The sequence below is a fragment of the Trachurus trachurus genome (assembly GCF_905171665.1).
Source record: "Trachurus trachurus genome assembly, chromosome: 18".
In the NCBI taxonomy this organism is placed as follows: domain Eukaryota; kingdom Metazoa; phylum Chordata; class Actinopteri; order Carangiformes; family Carangidae; genus Trachurus; species Trachurus trachurus.
The window spans coordinates 3,450,037-3,469,386 of record NC_139909.1 but is presented as its reverse complement, the minus strand read 5'-3'; positions in this window follow the sequence as shown (position 1 = coordinate 3,469,386).

The window sequence follows — 19,350 nt, the reverse complement described above, 5'->3', positions numbered from 1 at the left end:
TCTTTAGGAACATGAGGAGAAAAAACATGCAGGTTTTCTGTAACATTAAGACTGCGCCACCCCCCCTCCCCCTCTCATCTCCCCAGGCTGAATGAACAGGTGATTGGGGAAAAAAACAAACAAAAACAATTGCTAGTCGAAGCGGTAAAAGCATTAAAAGCATTTTGCGTTAATGCGTTAACTTTGACAGTGATCATAATGATGGGGAAAGAAAATGCATTATCCAAAATCAGAGAGTTATGGAGGGATTCGATCCCACACAGGAGCAAGAGTTCTGAGTTGAAGGATAGGTGCTCTACCAGTTGAGCTACGCGTTGCACTCATGCTCACTGTCAACGGCTGAGTGACGAATGAGCTTGCACATCTATGGGCCTGCGGGCGCGTTGTTGCCACCTATTGGTCTGGACATGGAACAACAGTAGATGATAAGCAAGAGGAAAAAAAAAACTGACGGCTGCGGAGCGGCCGGCGGCGGCCGTCCTGCCGTACCGGCCCTTCTGGTATTCTCCAGAACGTACAGATGGCCAGTCCGCCCCTGGGTGATAATAAAGGCCATGCTCTTCTCTGAGACCTTCCTGTGGGCTGGCCAGATGCTCTTTCCAGTCCTGACCTGTATTGACCGCTACCTGGCTGTTGTTCACCCCATCACCTACCTGAGGCTGAGACAGGGGAGAGGTGTCCGCATCAGAAACATCAGCACTGCTCTGGTTTGGTTGCAGGGCTGTGCAGGGCCTGCTTATGTGATCCTGCTCCAAAACTACCCAAAGTACCTCTTCATACCAAGTGTCATTCAGCTGTTCTTATTCTTAGTCATCATGTTTTTCTGCAGCCTCTCTGTTCTCTGTGTTCTGATTCGCCCACGGCCAGGAGAGCTGGGCAAGGACAGGCTGCACATTCACCGGTCGAAGCAAAAGGCTCTCCGCACCATCACAATCATAATGGGAGTGCTGTTGTTGAAGTTTGGAGCAAATCTGGCTCAGAGTGTGTCATATACCTTAACAGCAGTGAGTGACAGTGTGAGGTGTGGGGTAGGAGCAGCTAGAGGCTGGTTGGAGCTGCCGAGCAGTCTGATATTACCTCTTCTGTTTCTGCACCGAGCAGGAAAACTACCAGGCTGTAAACGCAACACTGAGTCTGAATGAGGATTTAAGAGTCAGAGCGTTAAGTTGAAGGAGGTTAGTCAGGTGTGTGGGGATATGAAGGTTCCCTAAATAAATTAATATGTGAGCATACATAGTAACACACTGAGGGCTCAGTGCTTAACAAAAATAGTTTTGCAAATGATTTATCAGCTCATTTACCAAAACCCTGCAGCCCACCTACGGGACATTTACATACATTCATTGTTTTAGTGTAGTTAAAAAAGTTGTTTAGTAGGTACATGTTTTTCACCACACTGTTTGCAGTTGTACAAACTATTCATCTGGAGTGGGATCTAACTCCTAGTCACATTGTCCAGGTTTTCATGTAAAGTTTCTATTTTAAAATCTTTTAAATGTTTGATTGTTGTGAAGGATTGTGATAAAATAAATGAATAAATAACACCACATCATCTGCATTAGCAGTCGTTCTCAATTTACATTCAATTGTTTAAATTTAGTTCAGTTACATTTCAAACTAAAGCAAGTTATTAAAACTTAGCATTGATTTTTTTCAACACAGCAGCAGTGGTTACATATTTCCATAACCAATAGCTGTGCTTCACTATGTCACTACATTATGCTTGACAGGATTCAAATGATCTGTCAGTGCGTACAGGTGTTTATTCAAATACCAATGTGTGTGTACAGGACATCGAGCACCTTGGTGGTAAATCTAATTCATCTGCTTAAAGCAGAAGTGAGTGATATATTTGTGTTAATATAAGTCTTAAATAGTTATATCTTCCGACAGCAATCACTTACATAGAGTGTTTGGACTGAAACACGGGTCTCTCAGTCCCTCTGCTCTGCTCTGAGCCGAAGAGAAAACATTTATCGTATCCTACAGTTTTTATCCAATGAGGAGAGAGAACGGCATGCAGGGCTGTGTGTGCAGCCAAGGAACGCTGTGAATGTGGTGACGTAGCGACGAGGACTGTTATGGTGCGTTCAAGGAAACTCGTATTTTTCCGACCGTGAAGTGGTACCAGTTTGATCTGGTACGAGTTCACCGGTCGGAAGTTACGAGTGGCCGTTATAGTGACTTTCACCGGTAAAACAGGTCGGAAAAACACGAGTGGGTTGCCTGGAACGCTACAAAGTCGTAAGTTGTGACTTGAAGCTGTAATTTACGATTTCAAAAGCCTGCCTGGAACGCAGCATTAGCGAAAACGACCGGATCACTCACTTCTGCTTTAATGTCTTTTGCATGTATATTACTAGCGAGGCTTGTTGCCATTTTTATTAGTTGTGTCTTATGCAAAAACAAAACAAAAAAAAATCTATTTATGTTTATTCATGATTGATCATATACAGGTATAATCTATTTTCCCAGAATGCAATGTTTAAACTTAATGAGAAATGAGTAAGTGAGAAAAGAATGTATTAAACATCAAGAACTGTTAAATGTATGTTGCTTTAATAAACTTGCTTATACAAATTATATTAATGTATATTGTTGCAACTTGTCATACAATACAAATGCCCGTATTTTAGATTTTTTAGAATATGTTTTACAATGAGGATCTCATGTTATAAACCTATATCAAACTCATGTCTTATAATCTTATGTTAAGTGACATATACGGTAACATCTTGATATAGGGACATATATGCCATGTATTACCTTTCTGTGTAGGTTGGATCAGACTGAGCAGTGATAAAAGCCAAGCACGAGCCCCTTTTTTTATTTAAAGGGATAGTTCAACATTTTGGCAAATTGGCCCATTGCCATAATTGCTATAGTCATAGCAGTAGGTTCGTTACCTTTAATTGTAGGTGTAAGCTATTTTTAGTACAGCGGAGCGCAGCAGCAGGCTGCTCAGAGCTACGCTATGGAGGCTAAGGGAATTTCTTGGTTTCCCTCATCAAACTCATCAAATACAAAATCCCAAAACTCCACAGCGCTTTTGTAGACAAGTTGTGAGCTGCACAACCACCACGCTATGAGATAATGACGGAACGATACGAAACGGAGCCGTTTTCGAGGTAAATTCATACAAAACCGCTGATGCGCGTTGCGTTCAGGGACAGTTTTTCAGCAAGCAGTCTCCGTATTTACCCTGTATTTACCTCGAAAACGGCTCCGTTTCGTATCGCTCCGTCATTATCTCATAGCGTGGTGGTTGTGCAGGTCACAACTTGTCTACAAAAGCGCTGTGGAGTTTTGGGATGTTGAATTTGATGAGTTTAATGAGGGAAACCAAGAAATTCCATTAGCCTCCATAGCATAGCTCTGAGCAGCCAGCTGCTGCGCTCCGCCGTACTGAAAATAGCTTACACCTACAATTAAAGGTAACGAACCTACTGCTATGACTACAGCGATTATGGCAATGGGCCAATTTGCCAAAATGTTGAACTATCCCTTTAAGTAGCAGAGAGTAGTTTCTATAGAAGACATAACTATACATTTGCATGAAATGTGACATATTATAATGAGCTTGTCTGTATGATAATGAGTGTGCACAGTGATGACGTTACTAGTCTTGCCTACAAAGTCTTCATAAAAACGCAAAAGACGACCCCCACACATACACTATATATACTCTAAGGTACAGTATATGTCAGACCACAGACCTCCACAAGTGAATCTGGAGACACCGCAGAAAGAAGATCAAAAACCATCATGTTTGGTGAGGCAGCATTTGTCATTCATGTTTCATCTGTTTGTGTATTACAGTCAACAGAAAGAGAAAATTATATGTGAAGTGGGGAAAACAATAACTGTTGATCATTTTTAAAGGAAAAATCTAACAAATTTGGGCAAAAAGCAGCAATTGGCCTGAAGTTGAAAAACGTTAGAGATTTTCTTGTCATTGGCAACAAAACAAAATCTTTTCTTAGATTTTTCCTTAATTCATAGTAATGTTGAATATTTTAATAGCAGTTTAGTGATATATTACCCAAACATGTAGATACATTCTTCATGTTTAGTAATGTTTAAAAGTGTAAATGGTGATTGTTCTTTTTGTGATGCTTAATATGATGGAAAATGAATAGTCCAATTACAAGCTGAGTAATGGGAAAATAGAAACTGTAAAGTCATAAGCCAAGTTATAAAGAAGTTGGGCAGTATTGGAAATGTTTCCAGGTTTTCAGATGTGTCTTCCAGTTTTTGGATTAATGCTGTTTAGCTAAACTATCAACAGTCTGTGATGCTCAATTTGATTTGAGAAAATCAACCTCTGAATTTTGACCTCAGTTTTCCCAGTTATTAAAATACTGTAAATAAAAAAGTGAACAAAACCTATAATAATAATAATCTGTAAAATGTACAATTGTTTCTTTTTTCAATTTCCATTAAAGTGAAAAATACATGTAGATGAATCCTTATGCCTCATTATAAATATCAATATGAATCAATAACAATTAATATTAGAGTGAATTGATATTAAAATTTGCGATGCAAAGTACCATAGTAAACCCACACAATGGGGTTCCAGCGATATCAATATAAGCAGAGACACACGCAGCAACGTGTGTGTGCATGCATGATTAACTTTGTAAATTTTGTTATGCATGCATACATGCTTGCGTTGTTGCGTGCAGATTGTATAGAGAGCCTAAGCGGAAGCAGGAAGTAACACTCGCCATGGGACCTCAATTCGGAATAAATCTCCATGTAAGTGACTCAAACTTTTATTTTGTGATCCGATTGAATTGTGCCATGAGAAAAATATATGACCTCTACCTATTTAAAATATTGTGTTTCATGCCAAGAAATCAGCAGTTTGTTGTAAAACGCTTAGGGAATACTCCTGGTTCTCCATATGGCTAAAATTACACGAGAACAGAATCTAGAGTAGTTATTGCCTGATAAACCATTAAAAAGGGGTGGTTGAGTCATCCCGCAGGCCAGCTCCCGCCGGTTGCACACTGGCTGCAGCTGTTCCTACATTAATTATGGCTGTTGCAGTTTTCTAAACCCCCTGTCCCAATTTTCACCCATCTGGTCGCCTCATAGAAGGAGCGAGAGCAATGGATATAAGGAGTTATATTGGACCACACCAAGCAGGAGAACCTTTGCTGACTGTTTTTAAAGAAATTGAAAGAAATGCACAACTCTATAATCTAATTTGCCCAACTTTATTTTTATTTCCCTCTCCTCTTCAGGCCTCTCCTGTTGGGTTAGGGTTACTAACTACTCCAACCTCACTGAGGACCAGTCTCCTTCTTCCAATGTCTCCCAGTATGACAGTTTATGTGCTACGGCCCTGTACATGGATACCATCCTTACCTTAGTCAACTTTGTCCTCGTCATCCCTGTCTCTGTCTTCGTCCTCTATCTGGGATTCCAGCGATGGAAACTGCGGCGCACCAGAGCGGCCGTCACGCCTCACTCCGACTTCTTCACCTACAACATGGCCGCCATAGAACTAATTGGAGTGTTAGTGGACACCATCAAGATTTATGGTATCCATGCCAGGCTTCCCAAGGTATTAACAGTGGGATACTTCATTGAATCCGTCCTGTGGGCTGTCCAGATGGACTTTCCAGTCCTGACCTGTGTTGACCACTACCTGGCTGTTGTTCACCCCATCACCTACCTGAGGCTGAGACAGGGGAGAGGTGTCCGCATCAGAAACATCAGCACTGCTCTGACTTGGTTGCAGGGCTGTGCAGGGCCTATTTTTGCTGTTCTGCTCCAAAACTACCCAAAGTACGTCTTCATACCAAGTGTCATTCAGCTGTTCTTATTCTTAGTCATCATGATTTTCTGCAGCCTCTCTGTTCTCTGTGTTCTGATTCGCCCTCGGCCAGGAGAGCTGGGCAAGGACAGGCTGCACATTCACCGGTCGAAGCAAAGGGCTCTCCGCACCATCACAATCATAATGGCAGTGCTGTTGTTGAAGTTTGGAGCAAATCTGGTTCAGAACATCTTATTTTCCCTTCCAACAGTGAGCTACAGTGTGATGTGTGTGGTAGGAGCATCTAGAGGCTGGTTGGAGCTGCCGAGCAGTCTGATATTACCTCTGCTGTTTCTGCACCGAGCAGGAAAACTACCAGGCTGTAAACGCAACACTGAGCCTGAATGAGGAACTGGATCAATGGCTGTGGAATTAGAACTTCATGAGAAACGAATAAGAGTCATAGAAGTTTTATTTTAGAGTTTTACTTGATTTTAATTTGATCAGGAGTGTCTTACGAAGGAGTTAATATTAAAATTGCTCTCTCAAATTCATGTTTAATATACATTGATAGAATATGTACATATTGAAAAACCATCATACTTATAATCGGACATGTTGGGTGTATTAAGATGGCAATGTAACACATGCATATGTTTCATTTTACAGCTTTATAAAATGGTGTCATAGAACTTTTTGTTTTCCCACTGGAATCACTTGCAGTCCCAATTTTTTTCCCCATTAACCTTGTCATAAATCATACATTTTTTTTTATCAATAAAATATACCACTTCATTATTTGAGTCTCAACAATTTGCATTTCTGGTATTTCTGAAAAATTGTATTTAAAAAAATGGAAGAGTTATTAATGCTTGAACCCTTGGACCTAATTGAGTTGAGCTGGAAAGTCAGTTTTAAGTTTTGACCCTTGATAATGACAGTAGCTTGTATTTGTATAATGGCTGTGGTCAGTATGAAGTGCTGCAGTCAGAGATGCTCATTTGATTAAACAGCAGTCTTTGTTTGTGGCTCATTTGAATCCTGTCAAACAGGTTTGAATAAATGATGTTGTTGAGCCAACATCGGCAGCACATGACTGATTCAAATTGTTCCAGTTTGGAGGATAGCATAGAAGAAAAATACACGGACCCTGCCTACAATGACAACACCATCACCCAGTGGGTCAGCGTGATGGAAAAGTACATTTGCCTGCCATTATTCACATTACATAAGCATTTTTCATGTGTTTGACAGCATGCAAAACTCCATGACCAACAGTCCTGCTGCAGTTTGTCCAGTTTGTACGCTTAGCAGACATGTTTCAGCGTATAAGGATCAGACAGTGTGAAGAGCCGCCAGAGAGTTTGAAGAAACACTGTTGACGAGGTTGGTGTCTGTCCATCCCAGGATGGTTGTTAATGTTGAAATATTACAATTTTGCACATTGTTGTGTTGACTTGACTAGTTTTCTTATATTAATAACTTTATTTTTAACATTAGTCATAACACTGAATATTAATATCAAGAAATTACTTGATCAAATTTTTAGCTTTCCTTGCATAAAAGTACGTTGTGTAATTTGTAATCACTTTTTTTTTTTTTAGCAGGCAGCAATATGCTGCTATTCACACAGAAAAGGTAGGTGATGAAATACATGATTTTAAATCTACATACAATAAATAAACAATACTACTGTCCTTGCTTAAATTTTTATTTTTAAGAACTCTGAGTACAATATTGCCTGTCAGATGTACCAAAGATATATACAACATTATAGTTGATGCAGTCTGGGTATTTAAATAATAATAAAAAAAAATTAAGAAGAAGTTGAACAAAGAAAAGTCTTAGGTTAAGAAGATTAAGATGAATGAGATGAAGATTTTACAAAAATGTGTGTGTTTTAATAAAAGGAAAATTGATATAATACAAAATGAAATTAATTTGGACTGGATCAACTATTTACATTTACACAGAAGCAACAGATAGAGATAATTCCCATTAAGGTTTTATACAGTCAATAAATATAAATATTATGCCTGTTTAAATCGTGAATAAAAATAGATGTAACATGTGACAATCCAAATGTTATATATTTTATCACCTAATAAGCATTTATCTGAAGAACCCAGTGAGCCATTGGTAGTATATACTGTACATAATAATGCTGAATGAAATGTATCTGTGACTGTAGGCACATGTTAATACATATTACATTACATATTATATTATATTACATATACTGAAAAAGAGCTGTTGTGATTTTGTTTTCAGTCCCTAAATACTGTTGTCCTGTTTAATCTTTTGTCTCCACCAACAAAGCAACACCACTCAAGACTCCCCCAACTCTCCCAGTACCACGTACCATTGCTCAGACAATGAAGCTGCGAATATCATCTCCATCATCTACTCCATCACCAGAATCTCCCTCCTTCTCCCGCTCTCCACCTTCGTCCTCTACCTGGGTCACCGTCGATGGCGGCAGCGGCGCTCCTTTGCAACGACGAGCCACTCGGACATCTTCACCTACAACACGATTGCTGTGGAGATGATCTACATGTTTGGGGCTGTCTTTTACTTCTGGGGTTTGGATGTTGGTTCCTCCGTGCTGATTGACTTGGGGGCTTATGTATCTAGTCTTGCTTACCCTGGACAGATATTCTTTCAAACTCTCACCTGTGTGGATAGATACCTGGCCGCTGCTCGACCTGTCACCTACTTGTGGCTGAAGCAGTCAGGGGGGGTCAGGATCAGAAATGTCAGCATTGGGTGCGGCTGGCTGTTTACCTTCTCGTGGCTTAGTGTAACAGCTACCTACGCCCCTGAGATGCCCTACATCCCATATTTCTGCTATGTGGCCTTGTCCTTAGTCACCGTCTCTTTCTGCAGCCTCAGTGTTCTCCGTGTTCTGATTCGTCCAGGACCAGGGGATGTGGGTAGGGACAGGGTGCAGGTGGACCAATCAAAGAAAAGAGCTTTCTACACCATTGCAGCCATTACGGGAGCACTTTGGTTGTGGTTTATTGCGTTGATCGTGAGTCTCGCTCTGGACAATTCTAAACTGCTGAATTACGATGTTGGGTGTGTTGTGCTGATCGCTGCAAACTGGCTGACTCTGCCGGTGAGTCTGACGTTACCTCTGCTGTTCCTGCACAGAGCGGGGAAACTGTCCTGCTCTCACTGCACCAACAGGGGTTAGATTAGTTAAAGCCCCTGGAAAACCAAATCCACGTGCGTGTGTGTAAATCGGCGATTAGCGTTTAGCATTTATTTGCGTTCCAGTGCGACCTGTCTGTGTCAGTCAGTCCCTCGTCGCGCTCACACACAGACATGAGTGACGGTTAAAAGCAGTTTTTTTTTCTGTGAGACATGACCAAAGACGGTTATGACGCTCCCAAACGAAAGCTGGTCATAGTCTAGCTAACTAGCATCGATAGCATCGATCAATGCACGTCCTCCGGTGAGGACTTTTTTTTTACGGTCGCCATTGCCGTGTTTGAAGTGAGCGGAGCCAGCTGTCAATCAAAACGAGGGAGCTGTCAATCATAGCGTTATCTGCGACGCCCACACTGTCCTGACCAGTGGCCTCAATAGTGCCTCAATAGCAACCAGGTTTTCTAATAGTTATGAATAGTTATTGTCAGTCAGACTTTTGTGGATGTTTAATGAGGCACTTGACTTTGATATAATATAAGCATTTTTACTATTTGAAGTCATGTTTCCAAAGGCTTTAATACGTTTGACCATGGTAGAACATCAGGGAATGCATCTGATTAGTATAATGTTTTAGATATATAATAAGTAATACATTAGCCCATTTGAAGACACCAGTTTGTGCTCTGTGAAATTGTGATGAACAAATAATTAACTGTTTTAAATAATCTGTGGATTAATCAATAATATACACCCTGAGGAAGACCTGTGTGAGGTCGAAACGTCGGTCCTTTTTTAATAAATTATATCTTTTCTACATCAAAGCTATGAGTTGAGCGACTGCTTTTTTCTTCCTTCACTTAATCAATAATAAAAAAATAAGAAATCAACAAGAAAAAGTGCAATTCTGCTGTCTTTTTTTTTTTTTTTTTTTTTTTTACATTTCCTACCATTTCATTGTTACTATAACACAGGTTTTCCTACAAAGCCACTTCTACAGCCTTCTTCATCGCTGGCTCCTAGGAAGAGGAGGGAGTTGTCGGACCAGGTGTAGGAAGCCAGGAGGACGCCGATGGTCTTGTTCTTTGGGAAACTGTGACTGGGGTAGTAGATGTAACGAGAGGGTCCGTCAGTGATGCTCTTTCCTCCGTGGATGCCGTCCTCCTCCCAGAACGTCTCACTGAAGGTAAGGATGATCTTAGTGGAGCTTTCATAATGGACTCCCCTCAGAGCCTCCATCTTGTGAATGGAAAGAGGTGGGTCAAAGTCTATGAAGAGAGCTGCTTTGGCTGTGGTTGTTACAAGGACAACATCTGCATGAAGGTCCGTCAAAGAGGAATGGTTTTCGGTCTGATATGACACAGTCACACCTTTAGCTGACTGGCTGATACGTTTGACCTTGGAATTGAGGAGGATGGGCACATCGAGGACGGAGAGAAAAGCTTTGGGGAGAAGGTCTGACCCACCAGTAATTTCATCGTACCTTCAAAAGAAAAAGACAAATCTTTATTTGTACTGAACCATTCAGCCTGGGTCAACTACAGCAAGTCAAGCTTTAGCTGCTGTTTCTTTGGGTTCTTGGAAGACATCGTAAGGGTGCAATAAAAAGTAAAATTATGACAAACAAATGCTGTACTTCCTGATACATGCAGGCTAGCTAAAGCTTGACCTGCCTCCCATGGCTTACCTTTGCTCCGATTAAGCCAATTAACAACAGAGACTAGTTGTACTCAACACCTAAAATTGGCTATGAACCAACTAACTACCAAAAATAGAAGCAATTAATGATGATCAAAGAATTAAAGGTGCAAAATCTAAACAGTCCAATGAGCTAAAACAGCACTGAAGCCAGAATGTCAGATTTCCACAAATATCTCTTGTCAATAAATAAGTGAAATACTTTGGACGAGAAACTGTTTTATCCCCACCCAACTATAAAGTTGGTTCCTACCCTTTTCTATGATAAGTAGCTTTTTTCCCCCCGTATTAGCCATTCCAAAACAACCATTATCAGACCTAGTCTGACAGCATTTGTCTAGTTTTATGTTGTTTCTGGCTAGAAGGAAATGCTGAAACAAAGCTTCCATATAGGGCTGTCGTCACTGGCTTCAGCGCTAATACAGTTTCAGTTAGTCCAAGGAAAAGACCTCTTAACACAGGTAGGCTAAAATGGCACTCTCAAAGGCCATGAAACGAAAAGAAAACAGATCCTTTAACTCATTGGCTGCCAGCCATTTTCAGAGCAGAGAGCCCCATACTGCCAGCCGTTTTAGAGCATTTTGAACGATCTTATAAGACCCACAGAATATTGTGTTCTATGACTATATAAACACCGAAACTACCAAGAGAAAGAGTAGACTCTCTTTGTTCAATAGGAAAAAAAAGTTTGTTTCTACCTTTTTCCGTTCTTTTGTAAACAGCAGTAGAACGTAGGCTGGTTTCGCCAAAAACACTTTTTGTGGAAAGAAACATGTCAAGCAGAACAGTGACTTTGACGTTGATATTTTTTGCTTTAGTGACACCTCACACATCTGAACAGTGTTCTCCTTCTATAAAACAACAAAAACAACACTGAGAAAGGACTTTTGATGGCAAAATAATAATTTATTTACAAATATCAGTAAAAATGCATTAACTTTTTTGTACGTTTGTAGCTGTCACATGACCTCTGCCCCATGGTCGACCACTGCTCGATCCACCACCTGTAAATTATAGAAATATATAGAATTACCATAAAAATACATCTCTTAGATGTAGTTAAGTGTGATGTGGAGTTTTTTTTTTTTTTTAACCTTTCCGATCAAAGCGATCCGCCCTTCTCTAAGCAGTAAAAGTTAGCTCGCTAGCAAGTTAGTTTATTTTATTAGGGCCACGGGCAATCGCACCGGGCACTGGTCCCAACAGCTATGAAATAGCTGCAGGGACCAGTGCCCGGGCGAAGCCCGGGCACTACTGTTATTGTGTGGATTTTTTCCTAGTTATTAGTGTGAATGCTGAAGGCATTCACACTATTGTTATTCAAATCTTTATTCTCTTTTATTTTTATTCTTACTACTTTCCGCCTTTTTACGGTTTTAAACTAGTCCTTCATACTTTGTGCGATTTCAACAATTCATATATCAAAACGTGCAGCTTTTTTTGAACTTTATCGGCATTACTTTTCTCTTTTTAACTATTTATACTTTTTAAAATATTTAACTTTTTCTGCAATTTTTTTCCCATAGGAATGCATTGAAAACGTCTTCAAACTTTTAAAATCTTCTTACTACTTTGAACCTCTAAAACTTCAGCATACTTTCTCCCACAGACTCCATTTGTCTTTTAAATTGTAGACAAACTTTTAATCTATTCACATATTACTCAGCTTATTAATATCTTCAACAGTTTCTGATATGTGGCCGTTTTAAAATCATTAAGATTTTCGACAAAATCCAACTTTATAATGGTTGTGTATTGCGCTTAACGAGCAGGGCTTAGAGTGAGTGACATCATCGTTAGAGTGAGAGGGATCGAAAAAACATTCAGGATTTTTTCTGGATAAATTGCCAGCACGGCCACAAATTAAACTCTAGACACATGATTTCCTCACCGGTTTGTACCACACTTGTCGTCTCTCATTTGATGTGCTCAAAACAGCAGACAGACTTACAGAATTGTCTCTATGAGCCTAATTGTGCAGCTAGACCCGCTCCAGTGGCTCATCCACTTCAATATAAAAGTAGGAGCTGATTTTTTTAGAAAAGCAGAAATGCCCCCCTTTTCTACCTTGCGACCCTGAGAAAAGTTTTTGCCCTACAAACATTTAATGCACATCAATGTGCTCAGGAAGGTCTCCTTGCCCCAGTAGTCATGGCCACATTCTGATAAGATGTACGGTTCTCTTTTACTGGGCTGTTTTGGGAAGCTGCACAGAGCCCAAATCTCTCTGCTCTGCTCTGCTCTGTGTGCAGTCGGTCCAGCTGTACTGGCCAGCTCGTTATCAAAGTCTATAAATAGAACAGTGCAGGTGCAGCCTGGCCGCTCGTTAAGATGTTTTTAAACACAGCCCCACACAGACACATGATAAACCAGACTGACAGAGGATGTCCACTCACAAACACAGGCATCACACTCACACAGACAGACACACACAGACGCTCACACACAGTCACACAGTCACACATACACAAACACAACACTGTTCCACACAGTAAAATGTAAGCAGTTAGTTGAGTCGCCATGGTAACTTCTGAGGGCAGGCTGCCACGCAGGTGTAATCAATCAGATCATTAGGGAGAGAGGAGTTCTGTGGCGCTTATCAACAGTTTTACTTTCTGCACATGTACACACAGACAGAGAGACCGTCAGACTCACACACCCAGACACACACACACTCACACATAGGTTTTCAGCTCAAATTCATACTTTTGATGTAAACATCTCCAACAATTTATTTTTTTCTCATGAATTTCAGTTCAGACATTTAACCTTTCCACCTCTATGAATAGTAGTGTAATTACAGGTGGAGCCTAGGATATAGGACGCAGCTTTTAACATGTGTCAAATCTATCTATCTATCTATCTATCTATCTATCTATCTATGAAAACAAGTAAATTTTATCACATAACACCGGTTTTAGCATCACTACATTGGCTGCCCATTCAGGCTAGAGCGGATTTTAAAGTTCTTCTTTTAACTTATAAAGCCTTGAATGGTCTTGCACCTCTGTACCTGTCTCAACTGCTCACTCCCTACACTCCGTCACGTCCTCTTCGTTCCCTTGGTTCAAACCTCCTGGTCATTCCATCCATCAATAAAAAAACAGCTGGTGGCAGGGCCTTCTCCTACAGCGCTCCTTTTTTATGGAACGGCCTCCCACAAGATATTAGAAACGCCACATCCAATCGCAATTTTTAAATCCCGTCTTAAAACGTACCTTTTTACCCAATACTTTGATTAACTAACTTATTTTAGCATTTTTCTCTGGTTTTACAATTGTTTTATTGACTGTCATTATTGTAAACAAACTTTTAACTATTTTATCCTTTTCCTCTGGTGTTTTTTCGAATGGTTTTTTATTTATCTGTTGTTATTATTGTACTTGTTTTTATTGTAAAGTGTATTGAGACCATGTACCATGGTGATTTTGCACTTTAAATAATAAATTGATATCTATCTATCTATCTATCTATCTATCTATCTATCTATCTATCTATCTATCTATCTATCTATCTATCTATCTATCTATCTATACCCCTCCCTATTTTTTAACCCCTCTGTCTCCTTTCTTTCTTTCTTTCTTTCTTTCTTTCTTTCTTTCTTTCTTTCTTTCTTTCTATCTATACCCCTCCCTATTTTTTAACCCCTCTGTCTCCTTTCTTTCTTTCTTTCTTTCTTTCTTTCTTTCTTTCTTTCTTTCTACCGCTCTCTGTATATCTCTCTTTCATTTATCCACCCCAATTTCTTTCCTTCTTTCTTACTAACCCTCTGTCTCTTTCATTCATTCTCTATTCTCTTTATCTTCTATTATTCTGTTTTTCTTACCCTTTTCTTTCTCTATCTACCCTTCTCTCTATGTCTTTTTCTTTCTTTCTGTTCTTTCTTTCTTTCTTTCTTTCTTTCTCTCTCCATCTACCCTTCCCATTTTCTTTCTTTCCTTTTGTCCTTTTCTTTTTTCTCTCTTCTTTCTTTCTGTCTTTCGTTCTACTCCTTTTCTCTTTCTTTGTTTCTACCCCATTTCTTTCTTTCTTTCTTTCTTTCTAATCCTTTTCTCTTTCTTTCTTTCTACCCCATTTCTTTCTTTCTTTCTTTCTTTCTTTCTTTCTTTCTTTCTTTCTTTCTTTCTTTCTTTCTTTGTACTGCTCTCTGTATATCTCTCTCTTTCATTTATCCACCCCAATTTCTTTTCTCTTTATCTTCTATTATTCTGTTTTTCTTACCTTTTCCTTTCTCTATCTACCCTTCTCTCTGTGTCTTTTTCTTTCTTTCTGTCCTTTTGTTCTTTCTTTCTTTCTTTCTTTCTTTCTTTCTCCATCTACCCTTCCCATTTTCTTTCTTTCCTTCTGTCCTTTTCTTTTTTCTCTCTCTTGTTTCTTTCTTTCTTTCTTTCTTTCTTTGTTTCAACAATTTCTTCAGCTCATTCAGCATTTCATTCAGCATTCACACCATTTCCATTCTTGGAAATGTTTTTTCTAGTTCTCCTTCCTCTTCCGGACGATTTTCGATTCGCTACTAGTCCTGCAACTCGAAGAGTTGCAGGCCAAATTATATATCAAAACGTGCGGTCTGATCGGGATCGGTATGCTATTACTTTTTTCAACAGTGTACGAATTTTTCGCGACGTAAGTCGCGAAAAACTGCGCAAAATTTTGCATGTAAGTCAATGGGACGGGCGGGAAAAAAAGAGCGAAAAAGACCAATCATTGGAGTTTAACAAACGTCTACTGCTCAGGCATACTTTCACCTAGAGACTCCATTTAAACTTTAAACAGTAGACACAAGTCTTGTGTATTGTCGTATTACTCCACGTTTTGATAGGTCATATAGTTTTTGATCAATCCCTGTTCAATGACCATGATCATTTTTGGAGAAATTATGAGATTATAATGGGTGTGTATTGCACGGAATGTTCGTGTCAGAGTGCGTGACATCGTCGGTTAGAGTGGGAGAGATGCCAGAAAAACTCCAGATTTTTTCTCTTTCCAAACTCGGCCCGGCCACAATTTACACTCTACACACATAATTTTTTCAGAATTTGTAAGACAAACTTGTCCTGTCACTCATCATCTGCTCAAAATATCAGAGAGACTTACAGAATTTAAACTCTGAGCCTCTAAGTGCGGCCACGTCTGTCTCTGCTCCTCATTGACTCCAATACAAATATTTTCTGAGAGAAGCAGAACGGCCTGATGTTTTAAAACTGCCAGCGTCGCCAAAATATTTACTGTAGAAACACCAAATCGTACCAACATTTTCAGTAAGTCCTTAGAGCAACGTGATCTGTGTTTTGTTCTGATAGGAGTTACCGTTTTGTCATGCTAAGCCTAAATGTGAGACCGATGCAGAGGCAGAAAATGGCTATTTTTCTCCACGTTTCTGTCTGTCTCAGCCTGCGGGGGCCCCTATCGCCATGGTAACCACCTGGAGTTGCTGTGGTAACCAGGCCAGAGCTTGTTAACTTCATAAACAATCCACCTGGCGCTCGTTTAAATGTTTATAAACAGAGACACAGCTAAATCAGACTGACACAGGATGCAGCTACTAACTAACTATGTGTCAAGTCAGTCACACACACACACACAGACTCTAGAGCCAGCTTCATGTGATTACAGTTACACACACATCAAAACACACAGGTAACATACAAATGCGCGCGGAAGCGCGCACTCCTCTCCCACACTCTAACACACACAGGTAACTTCATGTGACACACACACACACACACACACACACACACACATACACACACACACACACACAGTTAACCTAATGTGGTTACAGCTCCTCCATATCAGTGCTTATAGAAAGATGATCACGTGTCTGTCTGATCAGCTCTGTCTTGACCTTAAGATCGTGGGTTTGATTCCCATGTTGACAGAGATGGCACAACCCGCAGTAGCTCCCGTGGCCCATTCAAAATTTCCCGAGAGGAAATTTTCTAGTTATTTTTACCATTGATGTATTATATTATTACCTTCATGTCTTTCTGGAGCGTGGGGACGAGTCTCTGCTGCTCCTGGTTGATCCGGACGGAATCGCTCGGGTCACGTCCACCGAGCCGTCAGTTGAGCTGGGCTCTGGTCTGTGGTGACGCACCGTCAGCTGCTGATTCTCACCACTCGGCCCGGCTTGATCGCCGGTGTCCAGCGTCGGTGTCTTTTTCAATGATCTCCGTCATTTTCTCACGATCGCGACCCTCTTCCTCTCCGAACTACCGCGACACAGACACACACGGTACATAATGTGCCGACGTGCGGAACACATAGGCTCCGTGCATAAGTTTCTTTAGCATATCTCTTGTCATCTCGCTTCTTCTTCTCATAATCAATGCTGTTCTCTCATCCAAAGAGGGCACTGCTGCCACCTACAGGGCCTACAGGGCACCTACACGTCATTACACTAGTTTACAAGCCTGATATTGATGGACAAGCTCCGCCAGACCGTCCTCCAGCCCTTCCCGTTGAAAAACGCAATTGACGTCTATCGACGTCAATGGCAGTGAACGGTTGTAATTAGATTGACGTCTATAGACGTCAATGGCAGCCAATGAGTTAATGACGAATGGACTGAAAAGTACACATTTATCATGCCAACCTTCAGAAATGCGTTACCTGTGTGCCTCATTTGCAACAAAACTGTTGCAAAAAAATATAATCTGCGCCGTCACCACAACACTAAACACACAAATTTCAAGGATTCATATCCTGAGCAGTCAGAGGCCCGAAAGAGAAAAATAGCCACATTGAAATCTGCCTATACTCCCTTGCAAGTGGCATTATTACTCGAACTTTAACTGATCAAGAGAGAGCAATGTGTGCATCAATGCAGGCTGCCTGGGTGCTTTGCAAACATAATCGGCCTTTCACAGAAAGTGAGGTTTTCAAGGAGTGCATGGTCACCGTTCTGGAGGAACTTGCCCCCGACAAATCCATGGACAGAATTATTGCAGCTGTAAAACAAATACCTCTCTCTGCTTCAACTGCTGCGCATCGTGTACACGTCTTGGCAGAGCATGTCCAGCAAGTTGTCATTGACGGGATCAAGGAAGCCAAATACATTTCGTTGGCAAATGATGAGTCCACTGACAATATGGATATCTCACAGTTGTGCGTTTTTGTCAGATTCTTTGATGGCAAAGATTTCCGAGAGGAGCTGCTGGCATTGCTTCCGCTGGAGGACAACACCACTGCTGACATCATCTTTGGAAAACTGGAGGATTTTTTAAAAAGTCATGGATTGTCCTTTGATAAAATCAACCTGATAGTGACAGATGGAGCACCTGCCATGATTGGCAAAAACAAGGGTCTGGTGAGCAGAATAAAGACCGTCGCTCCTAAAACTAACGCGCTTCAAATACCCTCCTAGATATATATCAGTCTGGTTTCCGTTCCCATCATAGTACAGAAACAGCACTCATCAAAGTTGTTAACGACCTACACATAAACACAGACTAAAAAAAAATATCCATTCTCATATTACTTGACCTCAGTGCCGCTTTTGACACGGTTGACCATAATATTCTACTGGAGCGGCTTGAACGTTGGGTCGGCTTATGCGGACCTGTTCTCAAATGGTTTAAGAGTTACTTAAATGGCAGGCAGTTTTTTGTAAATATTGGGGATTTTGCATCCCACAGGAAGGACATTACATGCGGCGTCCCCCAAGGGTCAATTCTTGGCCCACTGTTGTTCAATCTTTACATGCTTCCACTCTCACAAGTCATACGCAAACATAACGTAAATTACCATAACTATGCAGATGACTCACAGCTCTACATTTCACTACATCCTGATGATCTATCTCCCATACAGTCCCTCATTCAGTGCATCAATGACATTAACCAGTGGATGACAGATAACTTTTTACAGCTTAACAAAGACAAAACAGAAATACTCATTTTTGGTGCACAAGCACACAGACATAAAATTGCAACACATCTCAAATCACTATCCCTGGACAGTAAAACTGAAGCAAGAAACCTAGGTATAATCATTGACAGTAATCTTAATTTCAAAAGTCATATCAACCACATCACAAGATCAGCATTTTACCATCTGAAAAATATTTCTTAATTAAAGGGCATCCTGTCAATGTCAGACTCAGAGAAATTAATCCATGTGTGACAGTTGAGGTTCCTGTCACTATGCCTCCAATTGATCATGTGCCCTGGCTACTTGGCCAAGGGGATGTCCCTTTGGGTGACTGGCAAGCGCGCATGACTCTTACCCGGGAGGTGTGGGTTCAATCCCCGCCCGGGCCCTCTTCACCTTGCCACATTCTGGCGTTGTTGGCAGGATCCATGTAGCACTAGGGGTGGGTCCATGGATTCATAATGTGTGGCAGCCTGCGCGGAAGCACGAGGACGTGCTTGTGAAAAGAGGGGGAGAGATGTGACAGTTGAGGTTCCTGTCACTATGCCTCCAATTGATCATGTGCCCTGGCTACTTGGCCAAGGGGATGTCCCTTTGGGTGACTGGCAAGCGCGCATGACTCTTACCCGGGAGGTGTGGGTTCAATCCCCGCCCGGGCCCTCTTCACCTTGCCACACATGCATTCATAACAAGCAGATTAGATTATTGCAATGGTTTATTCACTGGACTCCCAAAGACAAGTATTCACAGACTACAGTTAACAACACAGGCCTGTTCTTAAATCACTGCACTGGTTACCCATTAAGACAAGAATTGATTTCAAAATTCTGCTCCTGGTTTATAAAGTATAAAATGTTTTTTTA